The 21762-nt window shown below is 40.9% G+C and overlaps 1 long non-coding RNA gene across 1 annotated transcript; it reads right to left on the bottom strand.

The window, feature by feature from the left end:
- Positions 1 to 727: 727 nt before the first annotated feature.
- On the bottom strand, positions 728 to 2753 carry LOC111941482 (uncharacterized). Its single transcript, XR_002870046.2, has 3 exons — positions 2569 to 2753; positions 1180 to 1379; positions 728 to 974 (listed from the first exon to the last, which is right to left on the bottom strand). It is a non-coding gene; the product is annotated as an uncharacterized LOC111941482 (long non-coding RNA).
- Between the last annotated feature and the right edge of the window lie 19009 nt (positions 2754 to 21762).

Raw genomic sequence — 21762 nt, 5'->3', positions numbered from 1 at the left:
TTGTAATCTGCAATACATAATCTTTACTGCAGATAGCATCCTGAAGATTACTGGTTTTATCTATTTCTTGGTCAGTTTGAACTCTCTTTTTTATAGCCTGTGAAAATCCCTGTATGCACTTTTGTACATATCATCCAAGAGTGTTTATAAAGTGCATATCTGCTTTCTTTCCTCTTTCTCATTTCTTCAGGAGCATCAGGGATGTTTCTGTACTGCAAGATGAGTTTAAAGTGGTTTGATTCTGAAGCATTCCCATATAACCAGACTCAGATAACCTCACAGATGGAGCCCTCAGGAAAATATGCAGATGCCAAATTCTCGGACTGCAGGGAATGCCAGAACCTGGCAGTGGTGTTGGACAGTAGGAGAGATGAAAGCTGTGGAAGATGTGACCAGGAGAATGATCTATCCAGCACGGTGGCAGAGCTAAGAGATGGGGGAGAAAGGTTAAGCCAATGAGATGGAGCAGTGGAACCATGCTCTGACCTCCCACACAGGGGCAGAGACCAGAGAGAAGCAGCCCATGAGCCTCAGCCATGGACCAGGATAACACAGAACAGCTACAACAAAAAGTTTCCTTCCAAGTAGTTTGAACCCTGCAAATTCAAACTCTCACACAAGAAGGGGCACAAATTTAAAGTGTGGCCTTTTGGATGTTTCCCTGACTTTCCATTCCATTGCAATGCAAACTACATCAGGTGTAGCAAACCCCACAGTTCTAAAGGTGCTGTTTTAGCAACTTTTATTAAAAAAATTCCAGAAGTCAGGCTTTGCTGGGTAATTGTTTGCTGAGCTTGTCTAGGTTTGTATGTTTGCTTAAGCCTTTAATAAAGCATCAAAGGTAGGATGGACAAGCTGCTGTCACTGCTCCTCAAGTCATACTTTTTACATCACTTCTTAAATCATCAGCACAGTTACCATTGTTATTCATATTTACCCTTGGAGGTGATGATCCAGAATTTCAACTCCTAAACCTAGACACATCAAAGAAACAAGTTAGCCCATCTCATACTCAGTTCTTAAATATCACAGATTCTTCTTGGCTAAAATTAAAGAAAGAAACTCCAGCCCATATTTGAAACAATTTTATCTACGTCAAGTCACCATGCTATATATAAATTGTTTTACTTGCATGTCTAAAAATTCACAAAAACAAGAAATAAATTAAAAATTCAGTACCTACAGACAGCAACTTTGTGGAGAAGCCAAGCCCAGCAAAAGCCGTGTGTATTTGAGGAGAACTACCATAAATATGAGCAGCATTAAAGCTGGGAGAGGCAACACTGTCTCTGCTTCTGCATTTGTTAGGATATCTGATGTGCAGAGGAAAAATAAGGCCACATATAACAGTGCTGTTGTGCTGGCTTCTTTCTCAAATCCTTGTGCGTGGGGAAGAAGAAAGCACAGAAAACATTGTTGACAGTTCCATTGCATAACACTGAAAATGCTGTTCCTAGCTTTTCTGTAATCACTTTTGCCTTTAAACGTGTGATTTAGCTATAAATTATCACCCTGACCACAAGCACTTTCTCCATAAACTCACTGAAAAGCAAATTAACCTTTTCTCTCTAGGATGAACTCTCTTATTAATATGAAAATGAATTCAGTCCTTTTTGCTTTGGTTACCCCAGCCTGTTTGCACTTCCCAAGCTGAATAGTGACTGTCCAGTTAGTCGCTTAAGCAGAATTCATTTCAAGAGCCAATTAAAAAACCCAACCCAATAATACAGTATGCAATCTTCTAAAAAGCTTTTCATTACTGTGTGGTTTCTAATTGAAAAACCAGAATGTCTAATTATTGCCCTGATTCTTCCATCCTGACCTCGGAGCAGCTCTACAGGTGGTGAACACCAGTGCAGTTTAACACAGCAGCACAATTTAATAGCAGCCCATGGCACCCACACACTTTCCAATGGCTGCAGATCCAGCACGTTCCTGGGCACATCTCTGAGGTCATTTGTCCACTGGATGACTTTATCAGGATCAAACTTTCCTTTTCATGTTGAAGATATTATTTAGCCCCTGTCCTGAAGTGGTATGCATAAAATCTGACTCGTAGAAACATATGGGCTTTTTATTATCCAAGGAAAAAAAGTCATTGAAAGAACAGAAGTCCACCAGGATCAAAGGAACAAAGTGCATGCAGTGAAGACAGGGCTGCAACAGAATCTGAGTGCTGAATGGGTGTGGACACACAGGGCAGAGGGAAAGGATACACAAGGTTTTCCTGTGTTCTCACTATCCCACAGTCACAGCAGATGCTAGGGAGCATTTTCTCCTCTGCTTGTCAAGCTATTGTCCCTCTCACCAAAACCCAAATAGGATTGGTAGAAAGATATTTCTGCTTTCTGTGGTCTCTCCTTTTTTCCTAGGCTCAGTGACACAGCTTTGGTTTTCCTATCCCCCCCACCACCAATGTATTATTCCTCCTTTGCAGGGAAGAATGCGGAGCAAGATCAGCCATATCCAGCCTCACTATAGAATGGGCTCTGAAAAGTTAATGCCTTCAGACTTCTGATAGCAGCAAAAATAATTAAATCTGCAGTAAAACACTGACTCATGTGGTACCTTAGCAAAATGTCAGATTTCATGGTGGCACAGCATCACTTCTGTCCCCAGGCTCTCAGGAGTGTTGTTTTAAACTCTTTGATGACTCAAAGGAGATTAAAAGCATATGTTTTTAGGATGCTTTCAGAAACATATAAAAGGCATAAAGAAAAAAGCTGGGATTCTGTGGCAAAGGCTGAGGGCTCCTGCAGTGAGAAATGCTGATGAGAACTCTGTCACACAACTCCTGCCTGCGTGCAAGCTTAGGGACATTATCCAAGCCCACATCCTGATCCCCTGGAGCAAACCCACCGATTAGCATCCTAATTCTGGCCCTGCCCAAACCCCACTGGCAACTTTCTCACATCTCTGTAGGTATATAAAGGGTTGCTGCATCTCTCAAAGGTTCAAAGTAAAGCTCATGACAGCTGGGGCCTAGAAACAAAACCTCCCTCCAAATGAGGACTGATCCGTGGGTTTTTGGAGGACATGTAGAGTATACAGAGGCAACAGGTTGTCTTCTTTTAAAAGGTGGCCAAAGGATGAGGTGGGCCCCCTTTTCACACAGCAGCCTTGTTGTGTGGGCAGTCACCCAACAGACAGGAAAGTGGGAGCTGCTCCCAGGACTGAAGCAGTGTTTTCTCTGCTTTGGAATAAGCCAACATTGGATAAACACCCTTGGAAATGAGGGACCTTCTCTTTCTTTTCTGGCTCTCTTCACCTTGGGTTAATTTAAGAGAAATGCAACACATTTGCTTCCTGTGACCCAGCAAATATTTAACTATCTCTCACCAAGGGGAACATGAGAGATCTCTTACATTTCCCTGGGAATAATTGCCACGTTGCAAATCCAGCAAAATCTTGAAGACTGGAAAAAAAAAAAAAAAAAAGGAATTGTGAGAGCTCTCCTGGTTCCTGGGGGATAATTGAAGACCCCAGTGCACACAGGGTCTCACACTGGCTGCCATCACAAGCTCTTGCTGCCAAGGACATGAAACACTTGTGAGGAGAGTAAAGCATGCATGTAGGTCTGGATCAATTTACTTGGTGGTTGGGAAAATGAGAGGGAATCTGAGTACCAAATGGAAAAGTTAACAAAGAGGCAGGGGAGGGGCAAAGTAAGGATGAATTTTCCTGCCATTGCACATCCACATGCTGCAGAATTTTGGGCACAAGTGCTACTAAAAATGTCCTTCTTACTGTAGTTGTCTCCTAAAAAAAAAAAATCAACCCATCAATGCACTGCTCTGAAATTAATCTTTACCTTTTTGCCAATGTGTATATTTGTTAAGGGAACACAAAATACTTTCCAGAAATATAATGTTAGTATCTGTAAATATGTTGCTGACCTCTTTATCTTCTTGTTCTACCACTTTTCATGTGCCCCAGGCCAGTGTTGCTTTAACAGCTATATTGAGTAGTACAAGCTGAGCTGGAGCTTTGAGGTATTTTTTTTTGTCTGTTCACTTGTTAAACGTGTCCTCTGCTTTTTCTAATGGTGTTAAACTGAACTCCATGGATTAAGCAGTTAATACAGCTCAAAATTAGTCCTTCAGGGATAGGCCAGCCTTGGCCTGCTACTTCTCTCACCCGCAGAGATAGGCTGTGGTATTTGTCTCCTCATGTAATTTTGTGGTGTTGCTGGGTACTTCCCAGTAATTTCAAATATTGGTGGCTTTGCTAAAATCATCTGTCACTAAAGTCCTTTTTAATAAGCTGCTGCTTTACTTCTAACAGGTTTTTTTAATGCTGATTCAGATCTACTTTATAAAGGGATGTCTACATATTGCCTTTGCCCTCATAAATAGAAATACCTCCTCAAAGCTTTCAAAGTACTTAGCTGCCCTGCGTAGTTTGGTGAAGAGGGTGAAATAGAATGTATTATGAAATGTCATAGTCAATTCAATGATGAGCAATTAGTGAACTATGTTGCAGCACTGTTTCCTCAGAAACCTTTAATTGTGACATCAATAGGCAGCATACATATCTCATAGCTTTGGTCGGTCCTGTTGATAGCAGCGCTCAGGAAACAAAATGAAGGCATCTATGACACTGTTAATGGAATGATTAAAGCTGCAGATGAGAATGCACAGGAGAAGAAATGTTTCATTAGCTAATTTGCTTTGTACTTTTATAGTGTCTCCTGTGGGAGGATGTGGAATTCTAGGCCTGGTAGCACAAATACAGAACGACTGCTGGCTCCACTCTTAGTTGTGCTGGTCTCCCCAGGCTGCCTCTGTAGTCAGAGAAGAGGCAGAAGCCTGGTGTTGCCACTCAGAACTGCCCTGACTCATTAGGCAGAGCTAGCTTCTGTGAATTAATCCTACTTGTTCCAGGTTAAAGTTATTACAGCTCATCCTCACTGTTTCCATTCCTGACAGCTGACATTGAAAAGCCTTGTTTTGCACTAAAACCACCTCTTGCATTGAACTTCCTTGTTTTCTTTCGAAATAAAGAGAAAGGGGACTTTGTCCAAGTTTAAAGGCAGTTTAGCTTTATAGCCCTCAGCACAGGATCCATCATTAAAATTAAGCATGTACTTAATTGGTTTCCTGAATACAGATGGATTTAAGCACATGCTTAAATGCCTTGCTCACTTGAGGTCCTAATGGGCCATGCAAATTTAAAAGTTCACTTCTCATTGAGATAAATGGAGTGGATAATCATAAATTTATCAGAACAGAAGCTGCTGCTCACTGTACATGTTGGCAGCATCTTGCAGTATTGTCCTTTCCCCCTGCCTGCCTATCTAGAACTTGTTGAAGTAGAAAAGAAACAACAGAGTAAGAACTGGTTTTCTTCACTCAGAACAGATTACCAATACAGTATTTGATGGTAAGATATCTGTGCATCTGCCACAGAGAACAGAAGTACTTTTCAATATGGAATCTGATAATTAAAAAAAATTAGTGGAAATTAGATGGAAGCAAAAAACCCAAGGAAACAGAAGGCATACCTTATGACTGAAAAATCCACCAGCTACTTCATGGCTTTGCACTGTCTTTCCTGGTACATTTTTTTTGGATAAGGGTTGTTACCATGATTAGCACCAAAAACTCTGCCCAGCAATCCATTACCTGGCCAGCAAGCTGTTCCCTGAGAAGCAGCCCAGCAAAGACCAGAGAGATGCAGAGTTGTGTCTGGATTTTTCTTGTATTTGAGGTGATTTTCTTGTGTTTTATAAGGATTGAACCCATGTTTCCTCAGTAAGAAATCAGTAGCTTCTGGGATGAGTTGCCTTGTTTTGAAATAGACAAAGTATGGAAAATAGTCCAAAAACTTTCTAGAAGAAAGAGGAAACAGATTAAACCAATGGATTCATATAGATACCATGATTTCAAATGCCATTCTTTAGGAAATAAAAGTATGAATTTTCATTAAATCTAATTGTGGTGGACATGTGCTGGATAATCCAGTGATGGGCTCTGAGCATTTTCTGATTTTTAAAGTAAAGTGTACAGAATAGTCTCACCAGTTGTTGCCTTTGCTTATACAAGGCTCAGCCCCTATCAGCTTCTTTAATTTCTTTACATGTTACATCTTCTAAGTTTGTTTTGAGCCATATTGGATCATAGAATTAAAAATGCTGGAAGTTAAAATAGTGAGAAACACTGTCTGGAAAGGTGACAACCAGGAAATTTAGCACCTTGTCCCTTATGATACACTTCACCAAGCTGTGCATGTTACATTATACAACTATTTCGTTATCATTGTCATTTTCCTGAAGATCACAAAACAAAGTATAAGAACTGTAGAATTATTTGGGGAGTGAAATTCATGTTTTACAATAAAAACATAAAGAAGGTAAATCTGCTTCATGTCTCTAAGAAAAGTGACAAGATATTGTGTAAGAACATGCTGTCATTATATTTATCTGCAATACTGTATTGCTGTGACCATAAACTTTGCACTGAATCTGCAAAGTGTCAGGACTTTCTCTGTCTGAACTTTTCTTGACCTGCCTGCAGCCTTTTTTCAGTTGTTTTGGGTTGTGACAGCAGTTTCTCCAACTCTTTAGGACTTTCTGGCTGATTTTTTAACTTTCGTTCATCTTTCTGTGGTGCCACCGTGGTTTCACCAGTACTGGTGAGCGTGGATAAGAGAGACACAGAGTTCAGTGGAGGGGTAGAGGCTTGAGGTTATGAAATATGGAAGTCAGACTTGACACCAAAGGCCCCACAGCTAAAGGAATGCAGACCTGGAGCTGGTCTTCTCAGCTTTTTAGGATAAGCAAGCAAACAAAGAGTATCCAGCACATGCAAATCCACCTTTAAAAATGGCTGGAACTCAAAGGTGCAGATTAATGAAATAAAGCCTGGCTGTAAAATCATGTTAGCAGACATATAGAAGTGACCCCCCAAAAGAATCCAAGACAGAGAATGAAGAATACTTCAAAGTGAACATTGTATTCCTCCTGGCAAAGGACTTTGGGTGCTGACAACAACACTCCATGAGAAAGAAACCCCCAACCCAAGGGGTAAGAGGAACACCAGAAGGGTGAGCAGAACGTAATGAAAAAAGGTAGAAACTAAGTGCACATGTAAAAAATTAACTGCATTATTATTTTATTACTGAATATTTTCTGCACAGACTTAGTATTTCTCTTTCCATAACAATTTTATATGGAATAAAAACAATTCTTGGATGAGGCGCTTAGGATTTCAATTGTACTAATGATAAATTTTGACTTTATGTATAAGGCATGTTTCCACTTTGCCTGTAAACAAGATTTTAACTACTTAAGGAAGAAATTTTGAAATCATACATCTCTTTTACACTAACAGAAAACAGAGTATGGAGATCCAGTGGTCAGAACTTCATGTAATGAAATAATGAAATCATTTTTATCTGCTGCCAGCAATAATAAATACATACTAAAACAAAAAGCAAACTGTGCAAAACAGGAAAATGGCATTAACAGGGAAATGTTAAGCAGGAATGTGCACACTGTAGGAGTTTGTTTTGGCTTTGTCCTTTTGCCAATGGCAAGCTTTAGGCAAGAGGGAAATAATGTATTACTGTAGCTCCTGAAATTAGTCTGCCCTCCCTTCTGCAGTTGCTGGGGTGCTGTTGTTGCACTGCCTGCCTGCTCTGTCAGGATCCCTGGTTGTGCGCCCACAAACTCTTCAAGAGGAGCAGCTTGCTGAGGCTCGTGGAGGTTTTCCATCAGGAGAGCGGAGCGGGATATCGGCTCCAAGCGTCTTAGCACTCAAGCTTAGGAAAAAAACACTCCCTGCAGTCCTCACTGAAAGACCTTGGCTTTTCAGAGGCTCAGGAAGATGTACATAGAATAAATTTTTACAGCCAAAATGGATCTTATTATTTGGAGTGGGTTAGGCTACCTTTGTACAACGCAGCACGTTTTATAAGAACATGAAATGGAAGCAAAGAGGTCGCATTAATTTATGCTTTCATAATGTTGGGACTGTAAGGAAATATATTTTAAATAAGAATTGACATAGGAGACCTCCATGATAACAGCTTATATTGAAGGAAATCATTCTTATACAAAATATTTCTTGAGGCTCATAAAAGATAGCAATAACAAACACCATTATGCAGTATCTGGGAAATTCTATTTACTTAAAATGCTTTCCGCTTTTATTATTATTCAGGCTTGTTCCTTCAGTAGAAGTTCTGATTGAAGCTTGAGCAATGTGCATGATCTCATTACAAGGGGGCTGCATTAGAAAATCTGATAGTGATAATTCCAACAAAGGCACCTCTCACTTACTATCTATCACTTGGCCACAGCCAGAGCCGTGCAAATTTCCTGCCATCAGATTCTGGCAGGTGGCTGGAAACCAATCTAATATTCCACATGTACCCTGTTGCACTGGGGGGAAAAAAATGGTGTGTTCAATATCCTGAGTGTGGCTGGTTTGGAGGACAGGCTGCCCCATAGGCAGGGTTGGGTCACAGGGAGGTTTCTGCTTTGCTGGGGAGGGTACAAAAGGCCACCATGTAATGTGGATACACATCAACAGGAATCTTTTCACTGCACACCTTCAAGAAAGTCACAGACAGCTTTTAGGGCTGTCATTCATTGATTTGTAGCAACTGATTCCTTGTCTCCTCATCATCAGTTTTCTACTGCATGCACATGTCCAAGGCCAGCTGGATTTTTGTCTGTGAAAGATGCAAGAGGCTAGGCAGTATCACTTAGCTACATGTCTGTTTATAAGCACATATCTGCTTGCAGATTTTAGAGAGAAGAAGGGGGAAACAGCTTCCTCTCCTTATCCCTGTTCAGCCCTCCTAGAGTAATTCAACATTATTCTTTACCTATCCTCTACTTTTGTGGGGTTTGTCAGTACTGACAGCTACAACTGGTGGTGTAGAGTTACCTGCTCACAAAACCTGCACCAGGAGGGCCTTGAAATAAAAACCAAACCTTTCCCATTGATCTGAAGTTAATATTTTTATAGCTTTTTAAATTAGAATTCATTTGGGGGGGAAAAAATTCAGAACACATCACACACAATAAAGCAAGATAGCAGGCTAAGCAAGAAAAATTCAGAGCCTAAAATGTGAGGAATAAATCGCATGAAAAGCTGATTGAAAAACAAATGTCCCTCTTGAGAAGGATGAGTCCTTTTCTCCAGGCTATCTTTCAAATTTTTAGCAACTTTCAGTGTTTCTGTGTTTGAGATAAAGTGTTCCCTCCCCTGACTTTTCTTTGGAGTCCTCAAGGCCAATTTCTGCCATTTCTGAGGCTTGCTGTACATCTGCCCTGCTCTTGCTCCCTTCAGAAATTCTCCAGTACCCACTCTTTCAGACTCTTCCCTGCTTTCTTCCTCTCCCAGCACCTGTCCTGCCCTTCCCTCCAGGAGCTGTGAGTCTGGCTTGTTTGGATGCTCTAATGGAAGGTGTAATTCCCCTTCCTCTCTTGTTTCTAGGGTGTTCCTCTTCAAACCACAGAACAGGCACCAGTGTCAGCCTTTGTTTCTGCTCTCCCTCTTCACAGCAATGTTTTCACATGAAATAAATTCCATGTGCCACCGTGTAAGTGCCTGCTGAGGAACTAAAGTCATGTTAACCAGCCTGGCCTGCTATAAAATCTGTTTGTGGGCAGAACAAATCCCTGGCTGGAATGGGCACATTGTCTCCTCCTCTTCTCCTTTCTTACCTTTTTCTGGTTCCATAATGTGGGTGTTTTCTGCCTCATTTGTTGATAAATCTTGGTGGAAGCCTCACACTGGCCATTTTGAAGGTATTTTCTGATAATCTGGTTTGCTGAAATAGAAAATTTCCATATTGAGACTGTTACTTTTTCTTTTTTTTTAACCTGAAGGACTAAAAGTATCAGAGCAAAGTTGCTGAAGAAAAGCTATTGCTTTCCCTTTATTTATAAGTGCACATTTTGATGAAATTCTGTGACTAGTTAGCTGCCAAAACCATTTAACATTATGAATTAATAAACCCATGAATTTTGTATAAGATGTTTTCAGGATTGCCTTTCTTGCTGCTGATTGCCATCTTTCTCAGCAGAATAAAGCCTCCTGCTTGGGGTTGTTGCTGACACCTCAAAGTAGCTCATTTATCCAGGCAGTAAAACAGATTTAATGAACCATGGGAAACACATGATTTTTCAGAAATGACCATAATGACAATGGTTCATGGATAATAACAGGCTATTTACCTGTGCTTGAGTTGCTTCAAATTTATTTTCTTCAGACAATTTCCTAACCCTGGCTACAGCAACAATATGATAGAGCTGTAGGTGTACAAGCAATTTGCTAATTATAATTAATGCTGCGTTATTGAGCTGTTGCATTAAGCAGATAGGTCTGCTGAAGAAAGCATGATCAGCTAACCAAGCAAATCTGCAAGTCTGACCAGTTTAAGAGATGAAGAATTTCTCTCATAAACTGCCTACAGCCTTCCTGGTGGTTGTGAGCACTTATAATCAGCATATCCTTAGGATTATTGATTCTCCCCCATAAAGTGCAAAGCTTCCTTCTGTTAATGTCCAGCTTATTGGACTGATGTGTTTACCAAAGGGAGTAAGAAACCCCTTTACATTCTTATGTGAGATAATCAGATTTACATATAATCTGATCGAGTATGATGGATTAGATGGGTGGGTGATTACTGGAGATGGAATCAACACTTCTATGCATGACAAATGTTTCCTATCCAGAGTTACAGAACTCTAGGACTGAAGAGAAATTAGGAGTTTGGTCTCACCTTTATCAAAATTGGATTTGCCACATAACACAGCAGCAGTTATGGGTTAAAATGCATACGTGTAAGGAATAAATATATATATATATGTAAAAGTAATCAGGAAAAAACAGTAGGAACCAAAATCAATTCAGCAGAAGCAGTTAGATATCCTGGGTAGGTTTTATGTGAGATTTAGTCATTCAATCCAAAACCACAAAACCCTTTCTTAACCTCGCTGGCATCCAAAAGGATAAAGATACTTGGATGTTCACCAGAAATTTCCCTGGTGTTCCTATCGTGCATCTGATCCTGCTCAGAAGTGACAAAAAGCAATCTCTCTCCTGATATTCCTTTTGGATCAGGAGTCTCCTTGCTTTGAAGATTGTTTAACTGCCACATTTTCAAGACATGGACCTCGCTAGGCAAGAGGACGCTTCATTTTCTGTCCCTTCTCTTTGCCACCAAAATCAAATTCCTTTGTAATAAAATAGGAAGAAATTGTCCGTCTATAGATTTCAGATTTAGGTACCTAAATCTTTGAGACTACTTGGGTGCTAAGATCCTTTGGTCATCACAGACCTTGGAGGGCTCCAGTGTCACTGGCTTTCATTGGGCAGGTAGGATTTAACCTTGGGGGATCATTTAAGTGCTTTACTAATTCCTTTCTTAGATCTAAATGTGGACCTGAGTTTGGATTTACTTTATGTTGATACTTTTATGTATCATAAACCCGTGCATAATACAGCTTTCTCAGACAAGCTTGCATTTCAAAATAAACTCCAGCATCTACATGACAGAAGATGAATTTTAAGCATTTTTAGGAGACAATTTTGGCACTTGTGGAAAGAAAAAAGAGAGGCAGAGAAGAGTTGCAGTGATAATTTCCAAGGAGCCGAGTAATCTTGATACTTTTTCACATGCATCCCACACCTTCAAAAGGATACATTCTGCCTCTTCTGTGAGTGGAGAGTTTTGAGATGTGCAACATTTCCTGTGTAACAACATATCAGTTTCAGGTTGTGATGAGAAAAAAATTGCTTTCAAATATCACGAGTTCAAAAGTGCAGCTGAAATTTGAAAGTATTAGTTTCACATTCTGCTTAAGAAAAACTGTGAAAAGAGAAGCAGAGAGGAGGCTGAGGATAAAATTCCAATAAAAATAAGATATCTATATCTAGCCAGACAGTTGGTATTATATATATCTATATAATTCTGTGTGCATGACAAATATGGTAACAGAGCATTAAGGCTGCATGGTTAGGCAGTCAAAAGTTTGGAAACAGCCTAGTTAAGGTTGCTTGCTGTGCTGCTCTTCTCCCTCACATTGTGAACACATTATGACTTTTTTTTTTTCTTAAACTCCAATACTTCTCTGCATAGTCTTTTTCAGATAGAATAAATATTTCTTTTATATAACCTCAGGAAACTTGGAATGTTGTTTATTCCTTTAAGCATTTGTGGATTTTCATTACCATAGTGGTGCAGAGAGTAACACAGATGCTCAGGCTGTTTTTTAGCCTTTTGTACCATTCAGATGGCACAGAAGGGCCATAAACCAGACACCACCAGCCCACCTCCCCACCCTCCTCCCATATTTCCTTCTGTTGTGTCTGATATAGATGCTTTTCTTCTGCCTCCCTCCTTCTGCCACTTTTGCACTAAGTAAAATGAAACACAGCAGTACAGCTTTTCAAATGAGGGGGAAAAGAGCTGGCAAGACCCTTCCTCCATTATCACCCCCGTGTGTTAAAAAAGGTGCAAGGCAGCATCTCCTGCAAGCCTCTCAGGCTGGGTGGAGACCTGGGGGACTCTGGGTCTGACTTCTGTTTTATAGCAGTCATGACCATGTTTTAACCCTCCCATCCTCCTCCCACAGACACACGTGTGCTCTCTTAGTGCTCTCTTAGTAGTGTCAGGACCAGTGAGCCTGCAGAGAGCAGTTTTCTTCCCACCTGACTTCTGAGGTGTCCTCAGCTCATTGCTGTCAGTCAACAGAAAAGCTCCCCAACTTCTGTGCAGCTCAGAGTCAGCTCACCTACAGATTCAGCTTCCTGATAAACACACAAGCTTCAGCTGCTACTGTCTGGACATTTTTCTTGGCACAGAATAGGATCTCTGAATTTGATTCCTTCCATTTTCACACTGGTGGCTTGTGTGTCTTCTAACCTCTCAATCTTGAACCAGAGCACAGCACTGCAAATCTTGTGCCCACAGAAAAAGAGACAAGCCTATTGTTTCCTAAAAAATATAACCCCTGATATCAATGGTCTCACAACTGAGTTGTGCTGATGCAAACCTGGGCTGAATTTTCACGACCATCTTATTTTGGGGGTCCAAATATTTGCCAGAGCATCTGATGGACAGAAGAAAATATTTGTGACAAATGTAAAGATATCCAGTGCATTTGTGTTCTTCTAGACTGTCAAACAATCTAGAGGGCAAGATCACAGCTGAATGTACATCCCTTCCCTTTCCAGGTAGGAGTGGGCAAACACCCAGTGTTTGATGTGGTTAATAACTTTACTACTTCCAGATGATTACCAACACCCCCCTGGTAGAGATCACTCTGGAAACTAAGAACATGAATATTCTTTCATTCATTTTTGGATAAAATCTGCAAGGGCTTTTTTACACCACCCTCATCACCAATTTAAGCTAAGGTGGAAATATCTGAGAAGAGGAACCACCACTTTCTGCCAGGACTTCTGTCTGTGGGTAAAGAGCAGTGGAAGAGAAGGGAAAAATGGGGAGGGTGGCACAGGCTTGCAAAGCAAAGACATTTGTATGCCTTTATTGTATCTCCTGGAGGCTTCTTATTCCTATATTTATTTACTCAGAGCTGAGGCTTCAGCATTTCCCTGACTCTTACATGCTCTCTGTAATGAGTGTGCAGGGGATTCAAACCCATTTTACTGCATGGCTGGCTAAGAGACTAAAGCAAAAGGGGCAAAATATAAACTGTCAGCATGAGGTGGAAGCAACACATAAAAAAATTTTGTGCTGTATCTTTTCTGCCTCTATTTCATTTTGGAAGATAGCATAAAATTCTTACCTCAAGTGATGTTTTTAAAGCTTAAGGAACACAAAGTGATTCTGTTATGTGACTTCATGATCTTTTATAAACCTGTGCTTACCTTAATAGATTTCTATTCTAAAGTTATGACAGGATAAAAAGAAAATATAATGTGTTGAAAACCCAGAGCAAGACCAGCAAGCTGTACAAAAGAAAGAAAAAAATGTTTAACTGAGGAAAGTCATGAACTCTTCAGCAATTTTTTTATAAATAACTCGATTATATTGTATAATTCTCACGATTGCCAGAGACCTCATTGATTACTCACAATGGTACTGCATTAGGCTGATGATAATGAGATGTTTGTTTTAATAACTGTTTTCTTTCTGGATGTACTAGTTTGCAGAAGCACTAGGTTAAGGATACTTCAGTTAAGTGACTCCAGAATGAATTTAACATAATAAGAAGGACAGATGGGCTTTCAGCTCCACAGCAACAGTAACAAAAACAAGACATCTCTGCAGCACAGATCCTTTCACGCTGTTCTTTTTGCAAATAAAATCTACTGCTGCCTTTCAGCATATTGGCTATTTCTGCTTAGGCTGAAAGAACTCAGAATCCTAATCAATAAAGGCTCAACATTTCTCACACTTGTGTTAAGCAGCATCTTAGCCTGGGAAGAACAATTGTCCATGTTTCTTTGACACACACTGTAATATATGGAATTGCACTGGGAACAAGGTAATGGGTACCTTCAGCAATGGCTGCAGACCCTGGCATATAATTAACGATGAAAACAATGGGGTTTGATTTTTACCAGAACTTCTGTGAGAGATTAGATTCATTTTACCTGCTCTTGTTTCTAATCCCCATTTCTGGGTTCTCTTTACTGCTCTTTACTGCTTCCCTAACACCTCTTTGGTGAGCACATTTCAATATGTGAGCTATTACCCTGTGTGGAAGGCTCTCCTGGAAATCCAGCTGCAAATCCATTTCCATGCACAAAGTCATTATCACTCTGGCATGATCCAAAGGCATTCACAATATCTACAAACAATCAGGGAACAACTAAAGATGCAGTCTCAGCAATAGGAATTTAAAAATCCATTTCAAACACAGAGGTACTGTAATCTGTACAAAATTATTAGATTTCACAAAACTACAGAGCTATTTTGACAATTTAGTCCTCAAAAATCTGTACCAATAACTATATTGCAAAATACAGAGGCATGGGCACAGCATGATGCGAGTCTCTGATCTCAAGTTAATCTTCAACAATAAAATGACCTAGAAAGAATTTATATTTGTTTCTTATGTGGCTGAGGGATTTGAGCTACACTCTGCAGACAGGAGAGACCTGGAGAAGATTTCATTTGATACTTCTTTTTGTCATTTCTGTTAAACCTCCACTTACCCTCATTAATCTCACAGCGGACTCTGCCCAGCACCTTCCCGTGTAAGCACGACTTCCCTGTTGGGAAGCCTGAGCAGATGCTTGGTAAAACTTCCAAGATTTGGGCCAGCACATCATATGTTGTATATGAAAATGTCTCTGGGCAGGTTTCAGAGGTGTAGCTGCAGCCACACGGTCCCACTGAGGACGTGTCTTTTGGAGAGAGTGCCCAGCCTCCTGTAATCCCTGCTGAATCTGAACTGGGGCTTGAGGAAACTCCGCTTTCCCTGCCCAGCACTTCAAGCTCCAACAGCAGAATGATGCTCCATGGACACTCTTCTTTCTGCTTGATGCACTGGTGTGTGGGTGTACCCAAAGAGAAGCTCTTAAAGGATTGTCTCAAGAGTCTCATTCCATATTCATCAGTCTCATCCATCACAACTCCCTTTTAGACAGTACAACTCCATCCCTACTCTGGATAGATTTGTGTATCATCCAGAAGTAGTATTACTTGCTGGCAGCAAAATTAAACAAATACATTGAAATATATAGAAGGAAAATGTTGGGCAGGACTGAAGAAAGGCCCTTTGAAGGAAAGTGTGATGTGTGTACCTGCATGTGTGTGGCTGTGGTTGTATAGAGAATGAAATTAGAGGAGATGCTGCGTTTGTAAAATCTCATGTCTGACAAAGCAACTGCCACATTTATGCCTGTCCTTTTCATGGAAAAGGGGGTATAAGGATTCTCTCTAGATTGTTACAATCTATCATGATTTCACACAAAAAAATTACACCTAACATATAATGTAAGTATTTTAGTGGATCTTGGTCACGTTGAACCCACTTGTCTATAATGCTTTGCAAATACAAGCTGCAGCAGAAGGAAATGTTATCATATTTTCTCCAGTTTATGACAGTTCATCTTCTTACACAGACAACTACAAGGACCAATTCAGTTCTTGTTATCTGTTTTAATAACCATGATCAAAGCTGGATTTTCAGTCAGTTTTTTACTTTGAATCTTGAACTTTAAGAGGTTCCCGGGAGACTCCATCTTAACATGCATTGTAGAAAATAAAACATATATATGTATAAATAAAATGCTTATTTTTAATCATTTTAACTAAACTATTTATCTGTGTCTAAAATTTTCCCATCCTTTTGTATTAGATAAAAGAATTAACTCTATTTGCTATATAATTCCTTTTAATCTCATCTGGCTTTTACTGTTTAAGATTAAGAGCCCTATGGGGAGGCTGGAAATCTTCTCTGTTTTAATCCATACACAGATTTGTCTTTTACCATCCCCAAATCTCTCTCTCATTTGCCAGAAGACATTGTAGTGACAATTTTCAGGCAAAAGCTCTACATGAAAAATAAGGCTGCTTTTCAGTCAAGTGTAAAGGACAAGACACCACTTGTATTATTTATTAAAAACTATTTTTAAAAAAATGTGTGAGATCAAATAAAATCAGCACAAGCAGAAGCACCTGTAGAAAAGAAAATTCATCACTATTTTGCTTAATTCCACATTTAACTTGGTGCCTAGCTCTTTTATCATTTTTCTACACAAATTTAAAATGGTTAGATATCTCTCTCATATCTGCATCCATTTTTTGCAGCTGTAGATCCCTTAACAGTGAAATGAGGACCACAGCACTTCTCTGCCTCCCCAGCCAGTCCAATTATTAATTACTAAGGGACAGAGAAAGACTTTCTAACTTTATGCCCAGTACAATGTTAAGCATTTCTTTCCTGAAATTCCTCTTCACCTGAATAAGGCAGCTGGTTCCTTGAATGCTTTCATCAACCCTCCTATTCTTTCCTCTTCTTCATGGTCTCTACAAATGGCATTTTAACAAACACTTGAACACAGAAAACTCATCCTCCACGGCCAGAAATATTTAAAAAAAAATAAAAAAGGTGAACTCAATTTAAACTTGCTTCCCATCCTGCTTTCTGTACACCCCAGCAAGTGTGTGACATGGATGTGTGCAAACAAAACTGCAAAATGAAATGGCTCTTGAAAAGTATGAAAAAAAGCTGCTTGGTGTCCACACAGTATCAGAAAGCAAAAAGCATATTTGCCCTTCAAGAAAAGAATGGAAAGGAGAAGGATACTGGAAGAGATTCAGGCAGCTGAGTCCAAGTTTTCTTTTAAGTTTCAAGTTTGTCTGAAACAGAGTTTGAGTCTCAGTGCTGCTGACACTGCACAAAGCGAACCCACCAGTGAGGTTTAGATGAAACCCGTGTAAACAGCAGCAGATTTCATGCTGTTCTAATACAGACCCCTGTGAAAGCACAACTGTTCAGAAAAATATGTAATATACTTCGAGTATGTGGACCTACAAACCTCAAGAGGCAGCACTGCAATGGTTCTGGCCGAATGACTTCTAATTTGACACTGAAGAGGCAACCTACCAAGTAATAACTGTGAAAACTGCACAGGGACAATAATTCAGCTACCATAGCTGTGTTTTAAGCACAAGGAGTACTTGCTATATATTAGTGCTAACCTCAACACAAAGCTTACCTTGCTGTCAGATTACTCCTCTGTGTTTTAATGTGTGATCCAAACCAAAGGAAAAACCCAAATTGTAGAACCTGCTGCAGAGCACACACACACACACATTTACTTGCCATATACTGGTAGAAAAAACACAGGTATTTGCAGTGGAAGAAATAATATGAAAAATAGAATAATTCTCCATCTGAGACAATTGGTAAACTACCCAGGGTTTCACTGGACAGGGCTGGTAGTCTTACCTTTAGCCAAGAATCATTACCAAAGCCCTGTTCCATTACAGCCATAATCCTTTCTTCCCATATAGCTCTTCTACACTCAAAGAACTTCCTGGGCAGTACCTGGTCAGCACGACAGCTCAATGATAAGTGCTAATATTGTGTCCTTTTCCCAGAGGCACAATGGAATTCAGCAGCACCAATCCAGGCCCGAGCAGGATTTTAAAATCAGGAGTTCTGGCCCGGCAGTAGCTGCTTCTAGTCCCCCTGAATGGAAAAGTAAACATTAAGGAGGAGAATAGTCATTTATTGATGCTGTTCTGCACTACTGTTCGTAAGATGCATGCTTAATTCCCAACTCTGTGCTCTGCAGAGACCATTAGCACTTAAACCAGAATGTCTCATCACTTCAGTAATGACATCTCCAGGGATCTCCAGTGCAGGGCAGACCGGCTACAAAATCTGAGGAAGGGACTGATGCTGTCTTTTGTGGTGCGAACACTGACGCCCTAAAATAGGAGCACAAGAAGCAAGGTGGTGTTACTAAATTCTGAAATATGTGTTTATGAAGAATATGTGAGTTTCATTAATCACCCTAGACCACTCTGGTTTTGAGAAATCCTTTCCTTAAAAAGTGAGACGGGGGTGTGACAAATTAAGACGCAGAAAATAAAATCAAATCGTATGCTCCGGAGAGAGAAAGTGCAAGACGTGTAGCACAGAACCACGCCGCAGAGAGACAGCAAAACCCACAGATGCTTCTCCGCATAAGCAGTTTGCTAATCCAGTGGTCAGGACTAATGGGCTCTGTCCCTTTTTTTGGCACTCTGCTGGGAAACGTGGGTCAACCCAGCGCTCCCGCCCGGCCGGGCGGCACTGCCGGCGCCCGCCGCTCCGAGGAGCCGCAGGGCAGCAAAACCGGAACGGGGAAACATGTCAGCCTTTAAAAGCCTGTTTGAAACATTAGGAAGCTGTTTGAGAGCTGCAGTGTGAGCATCCTTCGGCCCATCGGGAGAAGCGAGGCAGCAGCGCCCGTCCCCGGGAGCCGCAGCCGCAGCATCGGGTGCGGGATGTAAAAACCCCCGTGGAGCCGCTCTGCGCTCCTGCCTCTCACAGCTGAGGAGGACACAAGGGCCGGCTGAACAAGCAAACACATCAAACCGGAGCAGGGAGCAGCTCTGCCAGCTCATGGCACGGCTGTCGGGCCACCTGGTGCTCAAGGACCCCGGATCAGAGCGAAAATTAAAACTTCTACCTGTGCATGCGCCGCCTGCGACCCTAAACCAAGGAAATGATAGGGTGGGACCAATCCCTTGCACCAAAATCCATGAGGTGCCAGTGGATCTCTCAGGAACAGCCTTTTGTCTGAGGAGGCTTCGTCCAGTTTCTATCAAAGTCTTTGCAGGTTTCCCCAGCAGTCTGAGGTTTTGAGCTGTGTGAAGGCTCTGCTGCAGCTCTGGTCCCCTCAGAGGTGTCAGGTCTCTGCTGTGGCCACGGGCCAGGCAGCTCTGAGGCGCTCAGGGTTTCTGTGGTTGTGTCCTGTGGCACTGCTGGCCCAGGCTGAGGCTTCCAGGCTGTGTTTGCTGGATGTGCTGAGAGCGAGCTCAGCGTGTGATCCATCCCCGAAACATTATCTTTGCTGTTTGTGCACAGAACAAGGGTTTGGCACAGAACTACATGCTCCTGCCTGGGAAATCCCTTGTAGATATAGATGTGTGGAAAACAGAGAGAGCAAGCGGTACAGCAGATGTAGCAGGGAAAACAAAGCTTTGAAGGCAATTTGCCTCAGAGGGATGACTCAAGTGCAATGAGTTTCTCATGTTTTCACAAATACTGTGCATAAAGACACAAATTTGGGCATTGGAGTGCAAGCCCCTCTCCCACAGGCACCTGCATGTCTTCAACACCACATACTTTCTGTTATAAGTAACAGCAACACCTTGCTTTTGAGGCAGAATTGCAAATAAAATCTTTTCTAAAATCAGCCAGCACTTGCAGACAGCTTCAACCCCCTGCAATCAATAGTTTATGGGTAAGTTGATGAATGCACTCTGAAGAAAATGAAACAAAATGTACTGTGTCAGTTTACATAATCCAAAAGCCAATAGCCTTCATTTTTTCAGCTACCAAAACAAAAATATAAAATATGGAGATTTGGAGACTGGAGTTTAATCTCTGCATGTTTTGCATACTTCCTTTTTTTCCAAAAAATGTCACAAAACCTTTTTAAGGAGAGAAGAAACAACTTAAAGTGTCAGAGTGTTTTAGACATAGGCTGAGAAAATGATGTAAGTTGGGAAAAATGCTGCATAAACACCCTTCTTTCTGTGTCATGCTGACTGCCTGACATATTAGATAAATCTCAGAAAGGCAAAAGCTTTCAGTATCCATCATCTGAATTTGTCTCAGGACTTCACTTTTCAGCTTTATCTAGGTTCCTGTAGCACCCAGGAAGAGCAGGAGGGGAAACCTCCTGGGCTTGTTCTGCCAAGCAGGGCCAAGCCCATGCTGGAAAAGCTTGGTCTCACTGTACCCTGCTCTCCTTGCCTCTGTGGCAGTGTGGCTACTGCTGGTACACATGCAACTGTAAAGTGTTTTGGCAAGGGGAGCTCTTCAGGAGCCCTTGTTTAAGCACCATGATTTCCACAGGCTGGTGACGGCTTCCACGAATCCTGTCAGCTTCGGGCACTCGTTATTCATCTGAGCATGCACACAAGGCACGCTTTTGTGTGGGGCTGGATGCATAAAAAATTGATGGCTGGGTTGGAAACAATTGTATTAAAGATGTAAATGTTCCTTGTTCGTGTTTGTCATCTATTGTTTGAAATAAGTTTCTCTCAAGGGTCGGTTTCCTCCCATGGAATGATTTCAGACAGTTACTCTGATGATGACTTATCAGATGTAGGCATACAACAGAGATCATTGGCAGCTACATGAAAAATAAACTTAAAAAAAAGGTATTTCCCATTAATTGTAACAAATATCATAGCAACTGTCATATGAATAGATGTTTTAAAAGTATGAGACACAACAATTTCATTATTTTCAAGGAAAAAAAAACCACAACAAAAGCAAACCAGATGAGAACTTCCAGAAAAGAAGATATATGTTGTCTTTTATGTAGACACTCATTCCTTCGTTGGAATATTTACATATATGCCTTTACATTTGCAGATTTTCACATTCACTTTTTGCATTCCTGTGCAGCTCTGTCAATTGCCATGATTTTACAAGACAAAATGAAAAGTGTAAAAGATAAGGATAAAGCAAACACTACAAAATCCCTTGGCTTGAACAACGATACAACTGATTATTATTTTAATCTAGTGCTTCTTGGGCAATATTGACTTACTATTTAATGTATTTTATTTAATATTTAGTTTCATTTAACCAGGTAAGGTCCCAAGAGAATGGATGCTGACTAGGCTCTTTCTAACCCTGGGCATCAACAAGGTTATCCTAAACCCCCTAAATTTTCTGCAGTTAGACTAAAGAGATGGATGTCACTGTTTGGGGACCTTGTGGCAAGGGAAGAGGACCTGTCAGGAAAGCAGAGTCTGCATGGAAGGCCCACCTTTCAGCTCCGTGGAACCAAGGTCTGAGGAAGAAGAAAGTGTTTTAGTATAAATGGAAATATCAAAACTGACAAGGAAAAGTCAAAACAGAGCTCTCCAAAGCAATCAAAGTAGCACCAATTATTCAAGAACAGAATCTGCTGCTAGGTGCTGGCCAGGGAGATAATGCATTCACTATCTTTCCTGTTTCATCTCCCCTGTCAGCTTGCCCCTCTAAGTTATTTCTATACTACTCTGTCACCTTACTTCAGACTTCATTCTTGAATTTTCAGCACAGTGTCTCCCTAGAGCCTTTTCCTCATCCTGGGCTAATCTGTGGGATGA

Source organism: Cyanistes caeruleus, chromosome 3, assembly GCF_971803275.1.
Source record: "Cyanistes caeruleus chromosome 3, bCyaCae1.hap1.1, whole genome shotgun sequence".
Classification (NCBI taxonomy): domain Eukaryota; kingdom Metazoa; phylum Chordata; class Aves; order Passeriformes; family Paridae; genus Cyanistes; species Cyanistes caeruleus.
This window is presented reverse-complemented; position numbering and strand designations above follow the sequence as displayed.